Source organism: Peromyscus californicus, unplaced genomic scaffold (genome assembly GCF_007827085.1).
Source record: "Peromyscus californicus insignis strain IS unplaced genomic scaffold, ASM782708v3 Scaffold_22__1_contigs__length_63687245, whole genome shotgun sequence".
Taxonomy (NCBI): domain Eukaryota; kingdom Metazoa; phylum Chordata; class Mammalia; order Rodentia; family Cricetidae; genus Peromyscus; species Peromyscus californicus.
In genome coordinates this window covers 60,471,031-60,497,532 of record NW_026294525.1, presented here as the reverse complement: position 1 = coordinate 60,497,532, position 26,502 = coordinate 60,471,031, and the positions used below count along the sequence as shown (strand labels likewise).

General features: G+C 44.2%; 1 long non-coding RNA gene across 1 annotated transcript; it reads left to right on the top strand.

The window, feature by feature from the left end:
• Positions 1–4,072: 4,072 nt before the first annotated feature.
• On the top strand, positions 4,073–13,554 carry LOC128118677 (uncharacterized). Its single transcript, XR_008221296.1, has 5 exons — positions 4,073–4,714; positions 7,873–7,957; positions 8,046–8,257; positions 10,932–11,111; positions 11,222–13,554. It is a non-coding gene; the product is annotated as an uncharacterized LOC128118677 (long non-coding RNA).
• The last annotated feature ends 12,948 nt before the right edge of the window (positions 13,555–26,502 follow it).

Here is a 26,502-nt window from a genome sequence, read left to right as displayed (position 1 = left end):
ATGATGAGTTTTCTGTCAAGTTGACTACCTGGTGGGCTACCTAAATAACTGGTCAAACATTCTGAGTGTTTTGGTGGAGGTGATTTGGAGTGAGATTAACATGTACATGGGTAGACATTGAATAAAGCTGACAACCCTCCATGTGGGGTGCCTCAATTACCTGCCTTCTGACTTCACTGACAACACTGGATCTCTCTGGCCTTGAGACTGTAATCATGTCAGGTTCCTTGGGTCCCCAGTTTATCGGCCTGCTCTCCAGATTTTTGGATGTGCTAATCCCCATGATAATACAAGTCATTTCCCTATAATAAATTTCTCACACACCCTTATCCCTCTATTTCTTTCATATTTCATATTTAATGAGCCAGCAAAGCCTTTGCCTTTACATGCATGCACACATCCTGTTGGATCTTTGTCTGTTTCTCTGGAAAACCCTAATACAGGAAGGGTGGGGGGGGGGGTCAAAAATTAATCCTGGACTCCCAGATGGAGAGCACATGTGGGCGGTTCTTCTGTTTCACAAACCTCCTGCAGCACTTACTATAAAATCAGACATTGCTCTAAATACTTGACAAATATCTAATTTAATCTCTACAGCAATCCCGGATTGATGAACTCCGGGCAAGAAGCAAATGGCATACTCTAACTAAGTAATTAAGTCTAATTTAATAGAGGGACTCTTTCTAAAAGTGACTATGATTAAAGGAATCCAACAAGGTACCCAAGCTTCCCACCCTCCCCCCCCCCCCCCCACGGCTCACTAACAGAGCCGTCAAAAGGGAATGAAGAGAAAGCAGATTCTAGAACCAAGAGAGATTGTTGCAGAATAGCAGCCTGGGGCATGTGACCCCAGTAGAGGGAGGCAGCCCCTGACAACCTGGAGTCTGGTGTAGAGTGAGCTGAGAGAGTTAATTACTGGATCGGCACATCTTGGCTCCATGCTACTTCCTGGTGATGGCGTTTATTAATTAAGCTGCCAGAAGCCAGAGCGTAAGACAACCAGCTCTGATGTGGAGCACAAAGTCCATTTTCCTGGAGCAGCTGAGGCAGTGAAAAGCAGACCTGCCCGTGAGAGCGGAACAGTTACCACAAACACTGTGAGACAGATGCTAGCGTTGTGCCCACTTTCCAGATGAGGAAATGGAGGTAGAGAGAGGTTACTATACATATCAGTAGTTCTGGAGTGGGGTCTAAGCTAACAGATGAACTTGGGACTTACCAACACATTGATGGTATTTAAAGTCATGGGTCTGGATAGGGTCACTTTGGGAGTATTAGTTGTCATGTGAGTTTTCCAGCAGAGATGAGAACAAATGTCTACTCACTACTCCCTAGACTCAAGAAAGGATTCCACCAAAGTCTAACTTAGAGAAACAATGAATTTATTGGGTTACTCACAGGAGCGTGGGCAATTCAAAGGCAGCCTTCTCACCGAAAAACCCACCAGCATAGGCACCAGCTCACAAAAGCTGCATTCCTGCAGCTTAACCTGCAGGCAGATCAACAGGCCAGGAAAGTCTTCTTGCCCTGGTAGTCTTTTCTACTCATATAACCAGGAGTTAGAGGGATCTTAGGAATCTTAAAGATTTCAGGAACTTCCTGAGACTTGGGAGTTGTTTGTTGGCTGAGTCTTAAAGGACCCACCCTCCAAGATGGAAAGTTTCTAAATGGAGAAAAATCTCTGTATAACACTGTTGGACAGAGAAGAGGGCCCAGGACTGAGCTCTAGGAGACTGAAGTGTTCACACATCAAAAGACAGGATTAAGCAAAGGAAGAGAAAGTGGTGAGAGGGTGAGAAAAGCAGAGTTCCCCAGAGAAAGGAGGAAACCAAGCCCCAGGGAGGAGTTATTGAGAGAATGAGTAAAGCAGGGACTTAAGAAATGACTTGAGATTTGATCATGTCAACACTGCTGTTGAACTCCACAAAGGAAGTCTTGGAAGAGTGTGAGGAGAAAGAAGCTTGGCTGTATGTAGAAGGTGCAGGAGAAAATTCACTAGCGATCTAGCCTCCAACAGCTCCCAGCTGCACGCTGCTGACCTTTTCAACGCTGTAACACTCCATGCTTTCTGCATGTAGATGCTTACAGTGTCCATAAATTTAGATATGGAAAGATTAGTGTTATTGTTCACCCATCAAATTAAACTTTTCTCAAGAACTGACTTCATGGACTCTTCAGTCCCATCGCACATTGTTTGAAGTCCCTCTACCCATTGACTCTGGAATGTGTTGGAGTACACTGAACCACAGAGCTGGTTATCAGCATCCCCTAAATGTGAGGGGATAAAGTAACCCAACTCCAGAGACAGGACACAGGGGTTAACAGTATGATACACTTTATAACCACAAATAAAAACTTCCTGCAATAAGCACATGGATCTGACTTCAGTCTGCTTATGTGTTAGTTAATATTTAATATCCATCCCTGGCCTGATCACAATTTGGGGGAACTAAGAATAGGATTGCTAAGCAATCAGTTTGTTAATGATGCTGCCTTATAGAGTGGGCCAGTCTGTGTAATGTCAACGGGTTTGACATTAGTCAACCTATGATGTAACGGTATAAAGCTGTGGGCAGATCTCAAAACATTTCCACACAGAAATGTCACATATTCATTTGACCTATCAAAAACTAATTAAGAATCTCCTATTATAAGACCATATCTAGTCAGAGAAGCATAGGGTCTTTGAGAAACCCATCCACTTTATTATCTAATGAGTGTCCTACCTTCAACAGATTTTAAATTGGGCTACTGACTTCCACCCTCAGAAGCCCATCCTCTATCTCTTATTTACAATATTAATGGCAATGTCATCCTGTAGTTGCCCTCAGAGAAGCCTTAGAAATCACACACCGTTCTATTTCTTTCATGCTTCATGTCCACTGTGCCATTGTCTTGAACTTGGAATATACAGGGAATCGAGCCACAGACTCTTCTGGACTGTTACCGTCTCCTCTGGTCTGGATTCCGTCAGTAGTTTCCTATCAGGGATCCCACTGCAGCCCGTGTATCGGCAGTCTCTGCCAACCAGCAGTGGCTTCCTTGACTGCTCTTTAGAGAGGACCCTGTGTCTGCAGGGCCATAGTCTGTCTCCAAGGAATAAACTTGGGGAGGAGGTCCATGGCCCCGGAAGTGGGGATTTTCTGATCGTAGCCTAGAAGTGACGACATAGATTCCACCCTTAAAGAAGGCAAGAAGGACCTTCTAAAGCTTGAAGCCCAGCACCAGGCTCCACTTGGCATAGCCTATTCATTTCCTATTGCTGATGTAGCCAATCATATCAAACTTGGTAATGTGCATAAAACAGCACACATTTTTATAGAGATCAAAACTAGAAGCTGGAACTCAACTTCCCGGGATCAGAAATCGGGATGGCAGCGAGCTTTGCTCCCACTGGTAACTCTGCAGGAAGAACGCTCCCTAGCTTTTTCTAATGTTTGGGGCAGCATTCCTCGGCTCACCGCTCCTCCCTTACAGTGGCCACACTGCCTCCCCCCTCTGCAGTTAACCCTCCTGTGTGTTTGTCTTATGAAGACACTTGTGATTACAGAAGTCCTGGCTAGGAAACCGCCAACAGTGTTTCCATCCAAGGGTCACTTCTGCAAAGCCTTTGCCATCTGAGTAACAGACAGAACCTTTGAGAGCGGCCGGCGCCAAGAAGGTTACAGTCTGAGACGCAGAAACATGGAAGTCAGCCGAAGAAGAGCCACCGAGGAGAGAGGCGCAGCTGGGAGCTTGGAGAGAGGTTGAAGGAGCACGTGCTGAAGGGAGGTCAGACCGCTGAGAAAACAAGTGAGCCAAGGGCGTGGGGGGCGGTGTTAAGTTAAAAAGATGGTGTTCACAGGTGAACTGAGTGAGAGCAGCTTTAAGGGACAGCAAGACAGGGCGTGAGACTGGGTGCAGCGAGGAGGAGGGACACGCTAAGTTCTTCCGCTGAATTTAGTTCTCCGTCTCTCTGTCTCTGTCTCTCTGTCTGTCTGTTGTGGGGATATAGTGTGTCCCCCATATAGTGTGTCTCTGTCTCCCTCCCCCCTCCCCTTCCCCCCCCCCCCCTCTCTCTGAAAGCCAAGAATCGAACACATTGTTCTCCTGAGGAGGCAGCACTCTACTGAAAAGGACAAGGCAGCAGGAGAGATGCTTGATAGACAAGGCTTGATGAGGAAGGATGGGCTCCGGCTCCTCCGAGACAGAGCGCAGGGAGTCGGTGGGGACACAGCTCCTCTGTTCTGCCGGGGAGGCAAGGCGGGAATAATTGGTGCTGAGAGCTCTAAGTTTATAGGCGGTGGGAGGAAGTTCACAGAGTTCCTGCCTGACAACCTCCATTTGTCTGAAGGAGGAGTGCCAGTTAAGAGATGATCACAAAAGGTCTCAAGAACCTGAGCGGATGAGTTTGGGAACAGAGCGGGGAACTCGGGTGATGCTGTCATCACTTGATCCAAGTTTAAGATCATAGCAGGTGTTGCGAGGATGGAGAGCAAGCACCATCCTCAGACACCGCTGATGGGGATGCAGAAGGGGACCAACACTTTGGGCAATGATCGGGTGGTTTCTTAAGAGGTGAGGTAGTCTCACACCACACAATCAAATTGTTCTGCTGATCTTTGTTGTAGAGAAATAAAGGAGTGCGTCCATATAAAGACATTCATGCGAATGTTCACAATGGCTGGGTTTGTAAGAGTAAAGAATTGGAAATTACTCAACTATGCATCAACAAGTGAGTAATAAACTGTGGTCCGTCTGTCTGACTGGATACTACTCGGAAGTGGAAGGCAATGAATTGGTGATCTAGGCAGGGTGTGGAATGAGTCTCCAAATACTTATACTGAGGGAAAGAAGCCAGACAGGAAGAGAGTAAAAAGGCTATAACTCTTCACATGCAGAATTCTTGACAATGGATGCAACAGAAATCATGTTATGTTTGGGATGGGGGTGCAGCCATACAAAAATGTGGAGGAGACTGAAAGAGGCTCAGGGGAATTTGGGGATGTTGGATATTGTCATTATCATATTTATGGTTGTTTCACTGGTGCAGATTGTGCCTTTGATGGTGGCACATGGCTGTAATCCCTCTAACGCCTGTATTTATGGGGAATACTAGGATTGCAAGTTCAAGGTCATCCTTGGATATAAAGCAGGTTCAAGGGCACTGTTAATTGCACAGTGAATCCGTCATTCACAAATCAGGGGCTTAGGCTGAAACTCAGAGGCAGAGCATTTACTTAATATATGCAATGCCCTGGCTTCGATCTGTAGCATTGCATAAAAATATAAACAAATCCATTCATTTCTGCATCAATTGCAGCTCAGTAAATCCATGCTAGAGTACTAAAAGTCAACAAAAGAACCATAGTACAATAGTATATGCATGATAAAGTTTATTAGTCAGATGTGGTCCAGTCTCCTCAAATACATCCACCTGCTGGCCACTAAAGGGGTCACGTGCATCAGAAGATGAAGAGGGAGCTTATGTTGTTCTAAGGGCCTTGTAGGGTGTAAGGGTCTTGTAGGGAGCATATGGATTGATAAGCGTAATTTAAGCTGCAGTAACAAACAGTCCACAACTCTAGTGCCTCATGCAATGCGGATTTCTAGTTTCTACAGTACTTTTTGCAATGTCTGGACACCTTTGATTACTGCACAGCAACGTAACTGTTCACTTCCTGGGTCCGCCCTCACCTTGAGGCCTTCTCTACAAACCACCAGGGCAAGAAAGGAGCTCTAGAGGGTGTCGCCCAGTGACTAAACGCTTTGGCCATAATTTGCACTTCCATTCTCAGCCAGAGTGTAGAACTAGTCACACACACACACACACACACACACACACACACACACACACACACACACACAACACCTGACTACTAGGGTAATAGTTAGGGTCTCAGAAAGAAAGGAATTGGAAGTGGAGGGTCTGATGTTTGAGCACACCATTTTTGCCTTCCCTAAATGAACATCAAGGTGCAGAGAGAGAGGAAAGTCTGGAGACCCAAACTCAAAGTTTCAAATATTATTTGAGACTAAACAGGCTCTTGTAATACCTTAATAAAACTTATGTGATGTGACTGTTTAGTCAGTTAAACAGTGCAAAAATGTAGGAAGAGTTCAAAAGAGGAGTCTGGTTTTCTAACTTTCGTCAACCATAGTCCCTCATCATGGAGTGGCTGGGGGACTGGGGAGTTTGGCATAAACACCTGCCCACAAGCAGCCCTCAGCCAGTGTGTGGCTAGGGTTGTGTGGCTATACTGAGTGAGGAGGGCTCTGATAGCCGATACTGATCAGAGGCTCTGGCAATATGTGAGTTCTATCATGAAGAACATCAAATCCCTTAGGGGTAGAGGAAGGGTCGGGTCAAGTCGCCATTAAAGACTGTTGGGGGAGGAAGGGAGTCTGCCATGACAGTGACCTGTGGCTTCAGCTTATAACTAGTGTAGAGCACACTTGGAAGCTGAGTGAAGCCATTTGAATGGTGTGTGTGTGTGTATGTGTGTGTGTGTGTGTGTGTGTGTGTGTGTGTGTGTGTGTGTGTGTTGTGTGTGTGTGTGAGTGTATGGGGTGTGTGTGTGCTGTGTGTGTGATGTGTGAGTGTGTAGGGTGTGTGTGTGCTGTGTGTGTGTTTTGTGTGTGTGTGTGTGTGTGTGGTGTGGTGTGTGAGTGTGTAGGGTATATGTGTGGTGTGTGTGTGTGGTTTGTGTATGTGGGTGTGTGTGGTGTGGGTGTGAATGAGTGTGAGTGTGTGTATGTACGTGTGGTGTGGATATGGGTGTGAATGAGTGTGTGTGTATGTGTATGTGGTGTGGGGGGTGTGGGGGTGAATGAGTGTGTATATGTGTGAGGGTGTGGGGGTGAATGAGTATATGTGTTTGTGTGGTGTGGGTGTGGGTATGGGTATGAATGAGTGTGTGTGAGTGTGTGGTCTGTGGGGGTGTGGGGGTGAATGAGTGTGTGTGAGTGAGTGTGTGTGTATGTGTGTGTGGTGTGTAGGGGTGAATGAGTATGTGTGTGTGTGTGTGTGTGTGTTGTGTGTGATATGTGTGAGTGTATGGGGTGTGTGTGTGTGTGTGTGTTGTGTGTGTGTGTGTGTGTGTGTGAGTGTATGGGGTGTGTGTGTGTGTGTGTTGTGTGTGATATGTGTGAGTGTATGGGGTGTGTGTGTGTGTGTGTGTGAGTGTATGGGGTGTGTGTGTGTGTGTGTGTGATGTGTGAGTGTGTAGGGTGTGTGTGTGTGTGTGTGATGTGTGAGTGTGTAGGGTGTGTGTGTGTGATGTGTGAGTGTGTAGGGTGTGTGTGTGTGTGTGTGATGTGTGAGTGAGTGTGTGTGTGGTGTGTGTGTGTTGTGTGTGTGTGTGTGAGTATATGGGGTGTGTGTGTGTGCTGTGTGTGTGTTTTGTGTGTGTGTGTGTGTGTGATATGTGTGTGTGTGTGTTTTGTGTGTGTGATGTGTGTGTGTGTGTGTGTGTGTGTGTGTGTGTGTGTGTGTGTGTGTGATATGTGTGTGTGTGTGTGAGTGTGTTGTGTGTGTGAGTGTGTGTGTGTGTGTGTGTAGGGTGTGTGTGTGAGTGTGTGTGTAGGGTGTGTGTGTGTTTTGTGTGTGTGTGTGTGTGTGTGTGTGTGGGTGTGAGATCAGAGGACAACCTCAGTTGTCATCTCCCAGGCTCCACTGTATTTTAAGACAAGTCTCTCACTGACTTGAGGTTGACAAGGCCAGTATGGTGCTCCCACGCCCAGCTGTTGGAGATGTTTTTAAATGTGTTCACCCTTCCTAATGCTGGGACCCTTTAATCCAGTTCCTCATGTGGTGGTGACCCCCCCCCCCACCGTACAGTTATTTTCATTGCTGTTTCATAACTATAATTTTGCTGCTGTTATGAATTGTAGTGTTACGTATTTTGAGAGACAGAGGTTTGCCAAAGGAGTCATGACCACTGTCCTCGGGTTTGAACTTGGTCCTCACGCTCGCAAGGTAAGTCACCTGCCCAGTCCTCGAACTGCTCTTTTTCTAAAGCCACGAAGGTTTAAAGAATTCCAATCCAGAACTCAACTCTCTTCAGCCAGGTCAAGCCAGGGCAAAGGCTGCTGTAAGAACTGAATGGGCTGGCAGAGCCGGAACGGGGCTCGGCCCAAGGCAGCGCCGCATCTGCCTTTGCTGCTCCTGTGATACAGCTGATCGCAAGCAGTCGGTACAACGGCAGCATTTCACAGAGTCTGGGTGTTATAGCTTGAGGCCCGTTCTGATCGTCAGGTGCCCTCCATTGTACTCCAGGTATTCCTCATGGGTTACCTCTTTTCAGTAGCTTGCAAATCTCAAATTTTGCCACTTTAATGCTTTAGTTGCTGCTTTGAAAATAATTTTATAATAATCTTTTAAAATTATTACATTTTTCATTTATCACATGGGGGGGTGCCATAGTGCATATGTGGAGGCCAGAGAACAGATTCTGAAAGTTGGTTTTCCACTTCTACCATGTGCGTCTTGGGGTTTAAACCCAAGTCACCATACTTAGCAGCAGGTGTCTTTACTTCCAGAGCCATCTTGCGGGTCCCACACCATGACAGTTTTTAATACTGAGCTAAGCTGTATCTCTGAAACAGCAATTCAAATCAATATTGTATCCATTTTCCCAACAAATTGAAACTGGGGTATACATACTGCTGTAAACCACTTGTCATGAAATTTTCCAATAAACTGTGTACACCTAGGGATAGCATTCACATCTCTGCTCCCCTAAACCAGATCCTTTGGATAGTAAACTAAACAAAACCAGCCAGCAAACACACACACATTTCCATCTCTGTTTTTCTATCATGAACACAGAGATAGACAGACAGACAGACAGACACACACACACACACACACACACACACAAATGCATGCACACAAACCATACACAGAGGTCATGTACCTGGGAGCCCCTGCTACTTACCAAATCCCACTCCCTAGGATATCCTACACACCTAGTTTATTCAAGGGTGCTCTGAAAAAAAACAAACAAAGCGGTTACTCCCAAAAGAAATGCAGTTATGAGAGAGAAATTGTTTAGGACAAACTCCATAGGTATGCAGGGCCAGTCTAACATTCTCAGCCTGGGCTCTGGCTATGTGAGCATTTTTGAATGCCAGCTTCAAGACGAAAGGAAGGGGCAAGAAGGAGCCATGACCAGTAACAGAATGCTGTGTGTTCAGTCACTCATCAGCCCTTGCTGTAGGGTTCGGGGGCGGGGGGGGGGGGGGTCCGTACATTACAGACTGAATGTGAGGTGACAGCCATCCCTCTCTTACCCCACCACTGTGTACTAAGTTACGTCACCGTGTATCCAAAGCCAACAATGATCACAGCCCCTTGGGTATTACTGTAATATTGGCGGATGCTCTGTGTTAAAAGGATAATGGCTCCCTTAATTTTTTAAATTACCGTTATTAATAGAACACACAGTAACAGCGTGAGACGGTATTCTTTCTCTTACTGGAAGGGTGTTAAATGCCTGTTTGGTAAATACTGCACACACAAAGGTAATTATGAAAACCGTGGCAGAATCAACAACAGTGAAAGGATCATTTGTTTCAGTCCATTTCAACAGATCTCATTTTTCACTGCTGTGGACGCACATCCACTTTATTACTGAAACAGCTGACGGCTGATAATGTTATCTTTTGTTGCTGAGGCATTTAATCCCTGTGTGACAGATGTCACTGGACGGGCTGGTACCGAGCTAGCAGAACTTTGCATATCATGCAGCGTGCACGTGATAGCCACCCTGCCTGGGCTTGCAAACTGAACTCAACTCTGTGACTGTGTGGGACCCTATTCCTTTCCATATAGATGCCACTTTCCCTGTCCAGGAAGCTAGCTACATCTGCTGGGGGTTGGGACCCTAGTGACAGAGGTAGAGCTAAAAGGACTTTAGAAGCCATCTTGTAGAGTTTCCTTGGGTGTCAGCGATTCGGGGTTTCACAGAAAAGCCAGTGAGTAGTCTTACTCAAGATGGCATAGCTTGTGGCTAGCTGTTGAGTGTGGGGAACCAAAGGGAATGCCAGTCAGGCTTTGCCCTACTTACCAAGTTCAGGAGCCAGGAATTTGGCCCAGGTGACTGCGTCTCTTCAGTGCCTGCGGAATTGTCTTAAACAACAAGACCATGCAGCAGCTGGCCACCTCAGGACCTTCAGGTAAAGCTTTTAAGCTCAAAAGCCAAGCGTTTTCTGCCTCTCCCTACTGAGTTTAGTGTAGACGAATGAGTAAGTAAAAGACAACAAAACCCTCTCATTCTATTGAGAACATTAGAAAAAATACATACGTGAGGGTATATGCATCAACTATCTGAAGTGGAGAGGACTTTCTGAGCTTCAAAACAGTGAACAGAGTCACACAGTGTGTAAGAAATGCAGGTCTAGCCAAACCCATGATAAATAAATTTAAAGACGAAGAGCAAAGTATATCAAATACAGTTCATATATTTAAATACATTAATAAAATGTAACATAGTTTTGCATATAAGCTTTTTACAGATTGAGAAAATATTAACTCAATAGGAAAATCGACAAAAATGTAACAGAGATTTCATCAAAGAAAATGTCAGCTCTGCTGGATGCAGACACTTACACTGTCTTATCCTCATGGGAGGAGGCTTTTACCGATTACTTTAATCAAAGCTTGCTTTTCTCCTGTTCAAATCCCTGATCCTTGACATTAGAGAAAGTTCTGAGAATCATGTTGGGTAAACACAGAGCATTTCAGCAAGGCTCTGGGTCATATTCAACATGAAGCATCAGAGCAAGCAAGGAAGAAGGGCCGTTCAGCTACAGCTTTTCACCTCTACCCTGCTCCCCCATTCCACACAGGACAAGGGGAACCAGAGTCATGGGCAGGTCCCTCAACTGTTTATGGTAGCACCCACACACACCACTCTAATGTACAACCCTGTTCTTTAAAATGATCACAGCTATCTTTGCACTGAGGAGGTTCACCAGGACCAAGACTCTCAACATTCAGACCCACCTGAAGCTTTCTAAGAAGATGTTACAGCAAATCCCTTGTAGATAAGGAAGGACGTGATTTCTGTTAGCCGGTGATTGATACCCTAGGGAATCATGCTTGCCCTTCAAGGACTGTGTGACTTCAGGTGAGGCCGGTAGGCAAGTCCTCTCTCTCATCAGCTCAAACATCAGCAAAATGAGAAGTTTGGGCTGAGATGAGCTGAGAGTTTTCTTTTTACTCCCTTCTTCTAAGCAGATGATGGTCCAATATCCTATCCATGATGGGGTGGTACAAGAGATGCTGTGTTATCCAGCGCTGGCTTCCTCCTCAGGATCTCAGATGTCCTTTGCGCCAACATCTCAGGAGGAGGCCCATCATTTCCAGAGTCTGTTTCGTCTTCTGGCTTTGGTGGAGGCAGAGATGCTCTGAGGTGTGGTGAATTCCACGCTCTTGACGGTTTTCTTCTTCCCTGTCTCCTACCACAAGGAAGCAAGGGCAGAGAGAAGTAATCTGCTCTTGCCAGCAACTCTGTCCACGTACGCAACAGCTCCACGTGGTCCCTAGAATAAGCCAAATACCTTAGCATGGCCAGACACTTACGATCTGACCCTGCCAACCTCTTCAGCTGTCTCCTCTGTCTCACCATGCCAGGTGACCCACATTGAATGCACTACCTTTCATCCACCTGCACGGCTTTGTGTGCGTTCAGTTTCACCTGCTGCCTCATCATTTTTTTCTTCAATTCCTCCACTCTTCCCAATAGGTGCCTCATCAAGGTCTCATCTCCTACCTTCCTCCCTCATACTTGGGGTTCAGCTCCCCTATCCCCTACCCTAGATCAGGTTAGGTCTCTGTGAAGTGTTCCTCTAAGTGCCCTGAGCATCCTCGTCATTTATGATCATCATTTCTCTAATTTTTTTTCTCCTTGATAGACTGTTCACTTTAAGGGACCCTGTCTGCCTTGTTACCACTACATCTGAAAGGTTTTAACAAGCCTTATATATAAAAAGTATCCAAGATGCACATGTCAAATGAGAACTAAAGATCCCACCTCCACCCAAATCCTACCCTGCCTTATGCTGCTCCCCACCACCCAGTATGACTAAATTACATCCCTCTAATGAAAGTCTGGATTAGCAGGGCCAGGGAGAGTGAAGAAACCCATCAGAAAGCCTGAGAAACCCACCAATACTGCAGGTTCTACTAGTTGAACAGATAGAGACCAGAGACCTAGCAAGATGCCCGGGAAACTGTCTACATGAAGGACCCACCACAGCCACACTCCTTCTATCTTCAAAGCAGCTTCCATGGCTGCAGAAAAATTATTTTTCCTATTGGAATGAACTAAGAGGCACCACATTGATTTTTAAAATGGTACTGTAATTTGGAATTCAATTAGCTTTGCCTAAAACAAAAAAGGAATATGTCTCTATCCAAATGGTAGTGATTTAAAATATTGTTTTGACCAAAGAGTATCACCCATGACAGGGGAAGTCATCTTATCCCTTTCTGCTCTCATGTCCACCAAGCTAAGCAGTGAGCAATTGCATACTAATGGTCACCCCAGTGAATTTTTGTGCAGCATTAATTAGTTGCCTCTCTGTCTCTTCATGGATGTTTGCATTATAGTATCCTGTCCTCCTCTCCCAGAAGTTGGTCACAAACCCAGGCTGGTCCAACAAGATATTCTCCCTCAAGACCCCAGCCTTGAGTACCATGGCCACACTGTGGAAACTGCAGGTATTCACTCCAGGAAACAGGGTCAAGAGAAAAGGGTTGGGTCCATGCTGCCTTCATGCCCAGACCCATCATGGTTCCCCTGCTCACAGCCCCCTAAAGTGCCCTCATCTCCCTAGTCATTATGCAAATTTTCGACATTCCTCCTGTAGAGAAGCTTCATGAATAAGGTAGACAAATGGTTCCTGTGGCTTGCATAGAATCACGGCACAGCCTCAGACTCATATGTGAAGATGTTTTGAAGTCCCGTGCTGCCTCTTCAGTCATTGCGCATTGTGAAATTTAAAATGAAAGTCACAAAACCAGGCTTGGAATGTAGCTCAGTGGCAAAGTGCCTGCCAATGTTCGTAGAGTACTGTGTTCCATCCTGACGTACAGAGAGAGAGAGACAGACAAACAGACAGACACAGAGACACAGAGACAGAATTATGTTGATATTTTATTTGTGCTGAAATGTGATTTTATTTGTATGTTAATAAATAAAGTTGCCTGGGGGTCAGAGCTAAGAGCAAGCCATTTAGCAGAAGTCTGGCAATGGTAGCACACGCCCTTAATCCGATCACATGGCAAGCAGAGTCTGTGTGTTCAAGGACATAGCCAGCTTGGAGACACACGCCTTTAATCTCAATACCAACCATGGAGACCTGGAGGTCTGTATAGACAGGCAGTGATGAGGAGATCATGTTGTTGGGTTTACAACAAATGCGAAGGCAGAACAGAAAGTCAATAAAAGTACAGACACACAGGAAGTAGGTCTCTTTCTCAGGGGAAGGACGGCAGTGGCAGGGGTGGTAAGAAGGTGGTCTCAGCTCTTGGCTACTGCTCTCTGATCTCTGGGGCTTTTAACTCTGCATTTGGCTCTGTGTTTCTCATTTAATAAGACTGTTCAGAATTACATCTACACAGAATGAAGAAAGATAGATGCAAACCTATCTAGACAGGAATAGAATGCAGCAGACCAAATGACTACTTGTAAAAGGCAAAAGAACAAAAAACAAAACAAACAAACAAAAAACTGCAAGAAAAGACAACAAACCCTGACTCTTAAAGACAGATTTATGCTTTATTTTTCCTAATTTTCTCTATATTCAAAATCACTTGTGACACAGCACATTAATAACAGAAAGAAAAACTTGTAGTGAGGAGAGTATAAATCAAGGGAAGGAAATCTTGCCTTAGTATTAAGACAATACAGAACCATGACCTACTTCCAATAGTCACAAATGCAGTCCTGGCCTCTTTGTTCCAAATTTCTAGTTCAATTTCCTGCCAGGGTTCTTAATGCACAGTAGCAAGGTCAGCTCTTAATCAGCTCTTAATCACCGTAGCGCGGAGCTGCCATGGCGTGGGATCTGGCAATCATCTCTCCGTGAGAGCGACCACTCTGCTGCATATTTCAGGATGAAGGATGACTCACTCCAATACAGGCTTGCTGGCGGGGAGGGACAGAAAGTCCAGCAGTAAACAGTGGAAGCCATGTCCACGGGAGCTCGCTGGAGTGAAAGGCCAGCTTTTATCCACAGAGGGTTTTTTAAGCTTAAGAAGAACATTTCCTTCTTTTAGATTGATTCATGCTAAATTAAGAATTCATTTGGCAATTGAAAAAGACAAAGAAAGCTTGTGTCTCCTGTTGTGCCTAAGAGCAAACAGGATAATGGTTTAGGGAAGAGCTGTGCCATCCGACTTTCGTGTTTAATTCATTCTAATGTGCATGAAGCAGGAGGTCACAAAAACCTTCCTTTCCATGTGTGTTGGTGTCCTGTTGCTGCTCCAATAAGTCATTGCAATTTCAGTGACATTAAAAAGAACAGGAAATTCAGGCTGGGAGATGGTGTCACAGATAAAAGCAACTATCACCAACCAGTGTTATGGGATATTAGTTAAAGATGTGTTACGTTCTTTTTTATGCTGTGGAATATTTGTTTAATGATACAAAGACAGGTTACATTCTTTTATGCTGCATTTGTTTAACTCTGTGAAGCTGTGTTACTTTGCCTGTCTAAAACACCTGATTGGTCTAACTAAACAGCCAATAGTAAGGCAGGAGAAAGGATAGGCAGGGCTGCCAGGCAGAGAGAATAAATAGAAGGAGAAAAAGAGGAGAGGAGAGAGAAGAGGAGGAGAGGAGGGTGTCAGGGGCCAGTCACACAGCCAGACATGGAATAAGAAGGAAAGAAAAGTTATACAGAAATAGAGAAAGGCAAAAGCCCAGAGACAAAAGGTAGATGGGATAACTTAAGAAAAGCTGGCTTAGAAACAAGCCAACCTAAGACTGGGCATTCATAGGTAAGAATATGTCTATGTGTATTTGTTTGGGAGCTGGGTGGAGCCCCAAAGAGTGAAGAGTAAAAAAAACCAACTACAAACCAGACAACCTAAGGTCAAGCCTACATGTTGGAAGAAGAGAACCTTCTACCACAAGTTGTCCTCTGACTCCTTCATAGTTACACGTGTGCACGTGTGCACGCACACACACAGTAAATAAAGCATGAAACACACACACACACACACACACACACACACACACACACACACACACAATGTGTTTATTATCTTACAGTTCTTGAGATTCAAAGTCGGTGATCAGTCCCACTGAGCTACATCAGGGGCTGCTTTCTTCTGGAGGCTGAAAGGAAGAACTCATAATAGGTTTCACGCTGTTTGAGGGGAGGCCCCTGTCCCATGGTCCTGGCACTCTACACCATGTCTTTCCTCTTCCCTGCCTTCTAGCCTGACCCTCCTGCCTCCCTCTTACAAGGATCCTTATGATTTCCAGGACTGTCCCCATTATAGGGTCCGTCACCACATCTCGTCTGGACCATCCCTCTTGTCATGTTTAGTCCCAGGGATTAGGATGTGGACAATTTAGAAAGATGGCGAGCATTATTCAACCTACACGATTATGGGGCGGGGATCTTTTTCTGGGTACAACTAAGGAATACTATTGAAAATATAGAGGTAAAAAAGACATCAGGTTATAGAAGTAATAAATACATAAGTATGCATATATGACTCCCAAAATGGTGTCCAAATTAGAGAGGGCTCACCTTTCAGTAGCTCCATTGATTTTCCTGACTAAGATGAAAATTTAGAATAAATGCACCAGCCGAGCGGTGGTGGTGCACGCCTTTAATCCCAGCACTCGGGAGGCAGAGCCAGGCGGATCTCTGTGAGTTCGAGGCCAGCCTGGACTACCAAGTGAGTCCCAGGAAAGGCGCAAAGCTACACAGAGAAACCCTGTCTCGAAAAAAAACAAAAAAAAAAAAAAAAAAAAAAAAAAAGAATAAATGCACCTTTCATAATTATGATGCTAATAAGTTTTTCAGTGATAAAATGTTTAAAACACTTGATTTGATTAGCAATTAATTAGTTTTATTTCAGGGACCCTGAGTTTCTACCCATCACTTTCATGCTCTAATACATGTCCTTCAGTTTGTGTGATATATGTAGAATCCTAATCCTTTCTCTCAGTCTGAAGAGGAATAGCCAGACAGAAGACAAGAGTACCATTTGAGCTCAGAACACTGGTGCTTTTGCCCTTACCTATGCAGGGTCCACAGGAAAGGTCCAAGGAGTGAGTGGGAATGATCACAAAACCTTCCAAGCAGAAGTACTGGAGACCTCTGTGAGCATCCGCAGCCCATTCTCAATGGAGCTCACGAAGCCCCACCCACAGCCACATAAATATTTTTATGATAGTGAGATTATCTGATTTCCCAAGAGACAGAAGTCTGTAGACTTATCAAGTTAAAATCTGGGGGACACAGTGACCACAGTAACCGTGAAAGTCTGTGAACTGAGGAATACACAGAATACATACATAGGAACACACACACACACACACACACACACACACACACACACACACACACACACACTCACACACACACACTTTCAGGGACTTGATTTTGAGTTGATAAAAAATATTCCAAAGTCCTTGAAAGTCCTCTGAACAAGTGAAATAACTCATACCTTTTGTTTAAAAAAAAAAGTTTGTTTTAAATCTCTTACTTAAAACATAGTGGAGTATTTGGGCTATTTTAGAAAGAATTTAATAGACATTAAGGAAAATGTTCCTCTTATGCTTGAAAGCACATGAACCTCAAGCATCTAGACAATGTGGCTCCCTACACCAGTTACTCTCCATTGTGGAAACAGGTATGCTTTTTTTTAAAAAAAAAGTTAAGTTTTCATTAGTTTGCATTCTAGTCATTGAGGATTTTAAATTCTGGAATATCTACAATTCTCACCTTTTCATAACACAGAAGGCAAAGGTCTGTGACAAGTCATAGCTCAAATCAGACTCAGACATACATGTCATCTGACTATCAAACATGTAAATAAAGTTCTCTCAACCTCTTCCCTGCGAGCAGGAGCTGCTGTCCGGAATATTTCTGTTCATTGTTCTTTGTGCATAAATACTTCAGGACTGGTTTCAGTGTGTGTAGCTGGAAACAGTAAAAAAAAGGAAAAAAAAAGGTTTGACGTTCCCTCAAACATATTTAAAATTCAGACCAGCTACCTCAGTTTGCCCAAGTTAATGAGAATTAATTCTTTTTCCCACATTAATTATATTTTAATTAAATCACCAGAAATGACTAAATAGCTCTAAAATGATTTGAGCAACATGAAAAGATTTTTAAAGGCACAATCACCATTTGTAAGTGCAATTCAAGACATGAGCCATATTTAAAAGCCTCCCTTTGTGAGATGTGAAGATCAAACACTATTTTTCGTGGAGAAATGTTACCTCAGATAGTAAAAGCCCAGCACAATGTACAAAGCCTTCATTGATACTTTCCAATTATCCTAATGTTCCTCCCATGAACTTACCTCAAAACATTTAGACAACAATGTTCACATTATGTAAACCACAACCACCATAAGCAACAGACATACTTACACAGACGCCACATCAAAGTCTAAACGTGTTTTGTGAGAAAACAGAGACCTGGAACGCTTGCCAAGCTACAGACAGAGACACAGCTCTTGGAAGGGGAATTCAGGTTAGGGTCGGCATCTAGCTTTTTCTAATGCGAAGCCGGTTCCTAGTTTTGCTACTTTATGCTCAGAAGAATTTGTGAACAGCAGCTGTATGTGGTTCACACACGGTTTAAGAAAATGAATTCAGTTCAGCCAAATAATTTATTCGACTAGTTATAGAATTGGATGGGCCCAACTGTTTATGACTACATAGGAATTAATTAATATTTTTGATTTACACAGGATTGGTTATTTCAGTTCTGGTTTGAAAACCAAAAGCTTGGGACTGGGGATATGTGTCAGTTGGTAGAATGTTTGCTAGCATTCACAAAGCCATGGGTTCAATCTCCATCATTTAAAAACAAAAATCATGGTGGTACATGCTTGTAATTCTAACATTTAGGAGGTGGAAGCAGGAAAGGCAGGAGTTCAGAGTCATCATCTGCTACAGAGTGAGTTCAAAACCAGTCTGAGATCCAGGAGACCTCGTACCCTCCACTTCCCATAAAAAAAAAAAAGGACATTGATGAAATGATATTATATCTGGGACTTCCTTCAAACAAATCTGGGAATGGAGATGGTTTATTATGAATGAATCCAGATGGGCTATAAAGGTGGTAGTTGCTGCAGCTGGGTGATGGCGCACAGAGGTCACTTAGAGTCTTTTCCTGACTGGCTATTGGATATTTTTCTCAATAAAAAGAAAAGGAGATTTTTTGTCTATGTCTGCTGCTCACAGCTGGAAGAAAACAGGACTAACTACTAGCTTTGCTGGATAACCTTAGGCCAACCGCCATGTGGCTGTGATTGGCCGTAGGTAATCCTGGGAAAAGTAAGAGATTTCTGTATAAGTGTCCCATGAGCTCTCCAAATCACCAGGCCCCTCACCTGGTGAGAATCGATCATGATTCTGTATCTGATTCTCTGTGAAAATAGGTGTGTAGGTATGAGCACACACACCCACACCTGCACTTTTAAAAATGTATAATTATACCCTTTTCTTGTTCCCAAGAGGATTTAAGATATTTGTGCCCATGTGAAATCAAACTTAAATAGTTTTGCCATTTAAAATTTCTCTCCCTAAAATAAAGCTTCATGAATATTTATTTGACATTTGCATAAAAAAGGCAAACACCTTGTCATGGGACCCTTTTGTTCAGCTGGCTCACATCACTCAAGCTTGTGATGAGCGACCTTCCTATTTATACACAGAATGTTAGATTTGATTTCGATTAAGAACAGAAGAGTTACCTTGTTAAGAATTTTGCTGTTCTCCAGTAACATCTATTTCCAATTCTCCTGTCATGGTTTCTCGGCTGATTTTGGTGGTAGAAAAGGGGCTTCTGCCTTGTGTGTTTACACACAGGACCAGAGGTGCTCCCATCCCTCACCGATGCAAAGGTTGATCCTGCAGGAGCCGGGTTACATTGTCACCCTCTCCCACAAAAGCTTAAGGATCAAAAAAGTAGCCACTCCCTTGCTAAACTAAAAGCAGCTGAGGCATTAAAGACATCCTTGACTGCTCAAAGGCTAAAAAGCATGAGGCAGAAAAATACGTTCAATTGAAGCAGGGAATTACTCCATTCCACCCACTTATAATCAGTCTGAAGAATGAATCCTGCTTGGCTGAAATTCTCCAGTCTGTTAGCAATTGGAGTGTGATTGCCTGAGTAACCCAGAAGGCACTCTTCAGGTACAATTGCTCCAATCTGGGGGACTTGGGGGCCAGGAAACCAAAGAGAATTAATTTCAAATCAAATTAAGCTGGACTAAGGATATTTTTTATTATTATTTAATAGGATGGGATAGCTCAGTGCTAGGCACTAACTATCGGTTGAGAATTAAAAGATGGCTAAATCCTGGTCACCCACACTGTGCCTCTGAGACCTGTAATTTGTCCCATCATGGAGGTCAATTCCCATTATCGAATTTGAGGGCATTATCAAATAGTTCATACAACAGTGGCAATGGAAAGTTGCTGACTGTAATCATGGATGAAAAAACAAGAGTCATCTGAAACAGCAGAGAAAATTCCTTTTTAAATATACAGAGCAGAGGTAATTCTCCAAATTATTTGAGACTTTAGATGTCTACCTCTCTGCAAAGCTCTCCACATGGCTTTCTGACTGTCCATACCCTGGACATGACTGGCTTTCACTGGGGCTGCATCTTCTAGGCACCTAGAGACTGCTTGAACATCCTGTTACCCAGCTTGAAGCCCAGACCAAAGCAATCAAATGCAGACACCAATGTCACTTATAACTCTCCAGAGGGTTTTAGTATATGTCCAGCTTAAAAGCTGGTGTTCTAGACACACGACCTCATTTAACTTTCAAAATAATCCTGGCAGTAGGTATGTTCCATTTCTGTTCTGTACAGAAAGAAAGAGGCCTAGCCATGTTGTTTTGCTTAGTTTGAAATTTATAAGTAGTTTCTGACCTACATTTGTCTAAGGCTTGAACAAAGGCTTTCACTGCATTATCTAAGGAAGATAACTACTAAGATACTGATCCTGATGTAGCAGAACTCAATAACAAATTGATTTGCCCACCTCACAAGCAAATGCCATGGACTCTAGAGAATGGAGCCCTGAGAGGAGGTTGAGCTGTTCTGAACTTGGGGTTACGATGACACTGTGATGACTTAGGCTCACGCCTTGGAGTCTGGTCAGAATGCCAGAGTGATTGTGTTGTCCCGAAGCAAATATTTCCTGGTTGGAGATGGATGCCATTTCCCTTGAAGGTGAAGGAGAAGACATTGCCCCTCCCTCCAACAACAATAAAATGTCTTATTTGGGGGAGGGACCTGTTTTTTTTTTTCTTCTTGCATTGGGGGTTTTTAGGAACCCAACATTCTTTGAGTAAGGTTTGGATAAGGGAAGAAAAAAGACATATCCCTCAACGAAGCAAGCTAGGGGCCAAAAAGAAAGACAGTTTGGATTTTTTTTATTTGGGGGCTTTTGTTTGTTGATTTGTTTTTTAATAGTGCTGTGGATTGATATACTAGATGTGGATCATTCATACTAGAGAAGTAGATAGTATGACACTTAGGTACACTACTGGCCCTGACATTTAGTATTTTAAAATCCAGTTGTGTATCCTCATCTCTGGCAAACACCTTTTTAATCCCCAGGCTTCATCCCTGTCACGTGGGATAGAATGGGTATATGTCTCTGGATAAAGCTCCACTTAGATGCCGGGTAGCTAGAGAGTGAAAACCTGAATCTGCTCTGTTGTCACCCCAGCCCACAGCTCAGCAGACACTCTAGCAGGTCCTCTGACTGGTGCCAGAAGAAGGGAAGCCACATGCTGCCCTCAGGTCGGTATGGCAATGGAAGGGTGTCGGGCTCCCACAGGAGTGAGGTCTAAGAAATACTTCCTTCACAGCCTGGTAGTTATGGGTAGCTGCCCTCTAAGCAGTGGTATTCTCTTCTCTCAGATGCAAAAGGAACCAAGAATGACATCTATAATGTACTCAGTACAATGCCTGTAGGTGCCAGGACACAGAATGTTTAAAACCCAGCTAACCTTCCTTCTGTGGGGCTATGCATCCTTCTTTATGTCAGGTTTTTAAAATTTATTTATTCTGCTATGAAATGTAGTAGTTCCCTCTCATTCTTTATCTAGAAGAGCCAGGCCTAAGTGAAAGATTGTTTCATTTTATTTGAGACCAAAATCTCACTATGCTGTTCAGGCTGACATGGAATGGATAAGCTCAACTGATCCTCCTGCTTCAGCCCCCCAAATAGCTGGGACCATGTCTAGCCCAAGTGAAGGAGGTTAATAATTAATGGGCAAGGGTGGCTGCCAAGGTGGCCTGGGCCCAGGTCAGGCAATGAACACTGACAAATATCAATTGTATTTGAATGAGATTCATCAGTCGCATTTCCTAGATGGCCTACAGTATGGAAAATGACTCACAGTTACTCAAGAAAATCGTGTCCTGCGTTAGACAAGATTCTTTACTTATCTATCTGGAAGAGAAGCTTCCAGATGTCACATCAAGCACAAAGAGCAGTGACAGCTGAGGGCTCTATCAGCTTTCATTTTCCAAGTCTTCCCACCAGTTCACCTGGCTGCAGACCCCCACCACCGGAAGGGACCATTAGAGTCTGCAACTCTCGTGGCACGTGCTGTGTCCCCATATTGTGACAGCTGACGGAGGGAATAGGGACATGAAGATACATACAGGACATAGAGCCTTCTCCAGACCACAAAAGTCATGCAGCCTGATCACAGGAAGTCCACCTCCCTCCGTGGATATGAACCCTACACACTGGCTCTGCTCATCTCTGGCCTTACCTCCTGTCACTTTATGTCACTCTGTTCCTGCCCAGGCCATCCCCTTGACTCTTCCTAGAACACAATTTGCTCCCACAGTGGGATTTCACATGGGTCCTTCTTGCTTAGGGGCCCTTCCACCCCCACATACAAATACCATTTCTCTTGATGGCAGAATCCAAGCACTAATGTCACCTCTTTTGAAAGACACTTACTGTCCGTCTCAACTAATGTCACCTTTCCTGTCCTTTCTTCCTGTTACTCCATCCCTTACTCCTTGGTAGATTCTCCCGTAGTTGGATACCTCTCGCTATTTATTATTATTGTACTTTTTTGTCTTTGCCCGAGGTTTTATTCATTTCCTTTTCAAGAATAAAAAGCTGCAATACTCAGTGCTTGCATGGCCTTATTGGCATTTAATAAATATTTTCCATAAGTGAATGTGCAACATGCCGTATTACACTGCAAGAGGAAATACGAGGTAGTGGCACGCCTTTAATCCCCAGCACTTAGAAGGCGGAGGCAGGTGGATCTCTGAATTCCAGACCAGCCTGGTCTACAGAGTGATTTCCAAGACAGCCAGAGCTGCACAGGGAGACCCTGTCTTGAAAGAAAGAAAGAAAGAAAGAAAGAAAGAAAGAAAGAAAGAAAGAAAGAAAGAAAGAAAGAAAGAAAGAAAGAAAGAAAGAAAGAAAGAGAAAGAAAAGGAAGGAAGAAAGGAAAGAAAGAAAGAAAGAAAGAAAGAAAGAAAGAAAGAAAGAAAGAAAGAAAGAAAGAAAGAAAGAAAGAAAGAAAATTAAGGTGACAAAAGTTCAGAGATGGGAAAGATGGTCTCTGATGTAGAAGGAGGCCCTTTGGGGTCTCTTTGTAAAGAGCAGTAAAAGGCCACCAGTCTCACTGAACTTAGGAATAGTGTTGGCCTATGCCTAATGGTCTCTTGTCAGAAAACTACAAGAATCATCATCCAAGAAACCACTAGATATTCCAGGCATCTCCACAAGATGCCAAAATTAGTCCAATGTATCTGGGCCCTGCTTTACTAACAGGAGGAAGGACCATGATAAGCCATCCTTCACGCCTACAGCATCCCCTTCCCACAATGGGCATCCTAGCTCATACTAGCATCCTAGCTCATGTGAGTCTATGCAAGACCTAAGCATCGTCATTTAATGCCTGCAGCCATGATATTACTCTGGAAACTGGGCTGGACGTAGCTCAGTGGCTTCTTGAGGGTCACCTGAGCTAGGAATGGAGGCAGGGATCTGCCCCCAGAGCTTGTCCTCTGACCCCAGAACAGAGCTGCCTCCCATAGCTTTTCACAGGCACCAGCAGTTGCTCTCACTGTTAGCTACTTCAGCCTGCATGCAGCTCGCTAAATATTTAAAGCAATTATTTAGTTTGACAACTTCTTTTGGAAAATTCTATGAACCCCTTTGAGAATGTGGGAGCATAATTAATTTATCTTCGGCGGTAGCATGATCTTCACACATACCAGAATGTTTTAACAACCTAATTTAAGCACTTTCTCTGGGCCCAAATCAGGTATTTTCAAGGCCTTGCCATGGGGGCCACATGGTTAAAGCACTGACTCCAAGCCGCTGACTGAGTCCTCTCGCCCCTCCCCGATGAGTCCTCTCCCTCCTCTTCCTCCTCCTCCTCGTTCTCACTTGGCATGCTGCCTTTGTGTTTCACATCCACCTTGGCCAGTGTACAATTGGAAGTTAAAATGCCAGCTGCAAGGCTGGCACATGCAGTCACGTGCCAAAACCTCACGTGGATGCGGAGAGTGCAGCTGCTGAGCCATCACTGGTGTCACGCCTGGCATAAATCCTCGGTCTTTTTCACCCAAAATGTTTCTGTCGCAAAAATGTACAACCTCCGTGAAAACCCAGAAGTGGTGCTGGCTCTTCTCATCAGATGTTAGCAAGAGGTTCTGACTGTCTACGTCTGTGGGAGTGTGTGTGTGTGTGTGTGTGTGTGTGTGTGTGTGTGTGTGTGTGCACGTGTGCCCAGGCAGACAAGGCAATGACCTTTTTGTCTTACCATTTGGAATGTACCAGGGTTCCTGGATCTGCCAGGAAAGAGTTGGAGGGGGTTATGTCACTTGGGGGGCAGCTGTTACAGGGTCAGGCATGCCTACAGCTGCTTCTTATCTTCTTCTGACAACATGTACACACGTGTTTGGGGGGCTTGGTAGTCAACACATTGTTACAGAGTTCCACATTGTCAGAAATCTGTGCTTTTCATGCCCCGTGTCTGGCTGCCATTCAAAACTGAAATATTTTTTTCTCACTAGTCTATATAAAACATAAATATGTTACTGGTCAAGTTCTAGAACACAAATGGTTTTAATCCAAATTGTATCACGCCTTCCTTTTTTTTTTCTGTCTGCATCTTGTGAGCAAAGATTCCAATGACCATGCCTCTTTGGGGACATTTCCCAAAGAATGTGACCAGACACAGGCAGAGCCAAGTCACCCTACTGACAAGAATTTTCATGTATACCTTGAGACACGCCATCAGGGGCCACCTGGAGGTGGACATCTTACAACACTAAGACTATTAGTGAAAAGCATCAGGTCCCATCCCCTCACCAAGTGACTCTTACTGTTTCTTTGGAAGATGGCTTTGTGCGGTCTACTGAAGCTGAGAATATCAATAACCCTATGCCTTGGGCGTTTTCATTCCCGTAGTGCCAAAAAATTTCAAGGTGAAACTTGGGCATTGTTATTCAATTGTTTGGGGGGGGGCAGGTGTACAAAAATGTTCTTAACAGCATCACTTGTAACAGTGAAAACCGAAAGTAGTCAGCATGCCTATCAACAGGGAAGTGGATAAGTTGAGAGCCATCACACAGTAGAGTTCTACACAATCACGAAAATGAGAGATTATTGCCATAGAGGAACAGCATGGATGAGTCTCCCACCCATAGTGTTGAGTGGAAGAAGCCCGACATGATTTGAATCCATTCATGCAACCAGCTCAGAAAGTCTTGATCAATGTAGATACACTTGGCTTTTAATACCTGAGTTACAGAATTTCTACAATAAAAATAATTTTTTCAGAGAAAATGAATAGGGAAGCGCTAAAGTCATTGTATCTTCTCAAACAGCTCTGGAAAAACTTCCTGCCCTCAACACTGTCCTTTCTTCCAGCCAAACCTGGGGTGTAAGACCAGAACCCAAAGGTGAGCGTGTATCTCCCATGAGCCTCCAGGACTGCTCTAAGTTATGAGAAGTACCTAGTCTTGAACTTCAGAGTTTCAAATTCCATGTGACCTGCTTCCCAAAGGTTTTTTTACTTGATGGAAAAATTGCATGCCAAGAAAATGTCAAAATTCTATCAAGATTAATTATGCAATTTCTGTCTATAAATGACATACCTCCTGTACCCAGTGAAACCCACCCATGCACTAATGGGATGTGACAGGTGCATCACCAACAAAGCCTCCTCCGCCTCAGTTCCCAAAAGTGAGTGCCTGCTGCTGGGAGGTACTGGCAGTCCCTGAGGGGAGAGGAAGGCAATGGGGTCTCAACTGAGTGATGTGTGACCACCCAGGTTTGCCGAAGGGTGGATCTGTACTGGTGGGTCACCAAGAGGTAGTGTGAGGGAGTGAGGAGGTAGGTGGAAACCATGGTGTTTTCACCTTTTGAACTGAAATCCATTCCAGCTGGAGGGGATGCTTGCTCCCTCCCATGGAGCTCTATCTAACCACAGCACAAACATCTTCTTTGCTAAAGTTATACACAGTATACTTCTCTCTATTGCCCAGGAATCCAAAGGCCCCCTTATTAGCTACCTATGTTGAGGACTCTGAACATTGAAGACCTCAAATTATTACCTCTAAGACAGAGGGGGAAAGACTTGTCTTCTAGTGTCTGCCTGTCTCTTTACTCTCTCTGCGTGACTAAGAAGGACAGCCAAGTTTTCATGGAAATAATAGTTCTTCTCATTCTCTTCCAGTGTATTTGAGCTGGAGAAAAGACATAGTGAGCACACTGGAAATTAAAAAAGAAAAAAAGCAATATCCTCTCCCCGACTTCCTTGAACCACACACCCCAAACCCTTCTTCACTTCCTACTGGCTTTGAGTACAAAGGAAAATGACCGGGGAAATGTGAAGAGATGCATCCGGATGTGCATCCTGGGGGAGAGGGCTGCTCCGTTACTTGTTTATCTGTACTAACATTATCTGAAGAACTCTTTTTATGTGCAGAGGTAAAATCTGTAGTCAGGGCTGCAACATTATTCCACTGATGATGATTCCACTAAAGCCTATTGGAAACAGTTCCTTTGGAAGTGTTCTTGTGAGCAGTGGGGCCATTCGAATGTAAGTGCTGAGGAAATGTGGGTGAGTTTGCAGAGCTGGTTCAAATAGAGGGGAGATTTTCCCCTTGGATACATTTTTTCTTAGAAAGAAAGATGGGTAGAGTCCAGAATAAACCCAAGACTGAAAACTCTGCTGCCAGGAGAACTTATTATTCTACTGGTACATTTTTTTATACTGAGAAACTTTTCCATGACCCCAGGTCATGTA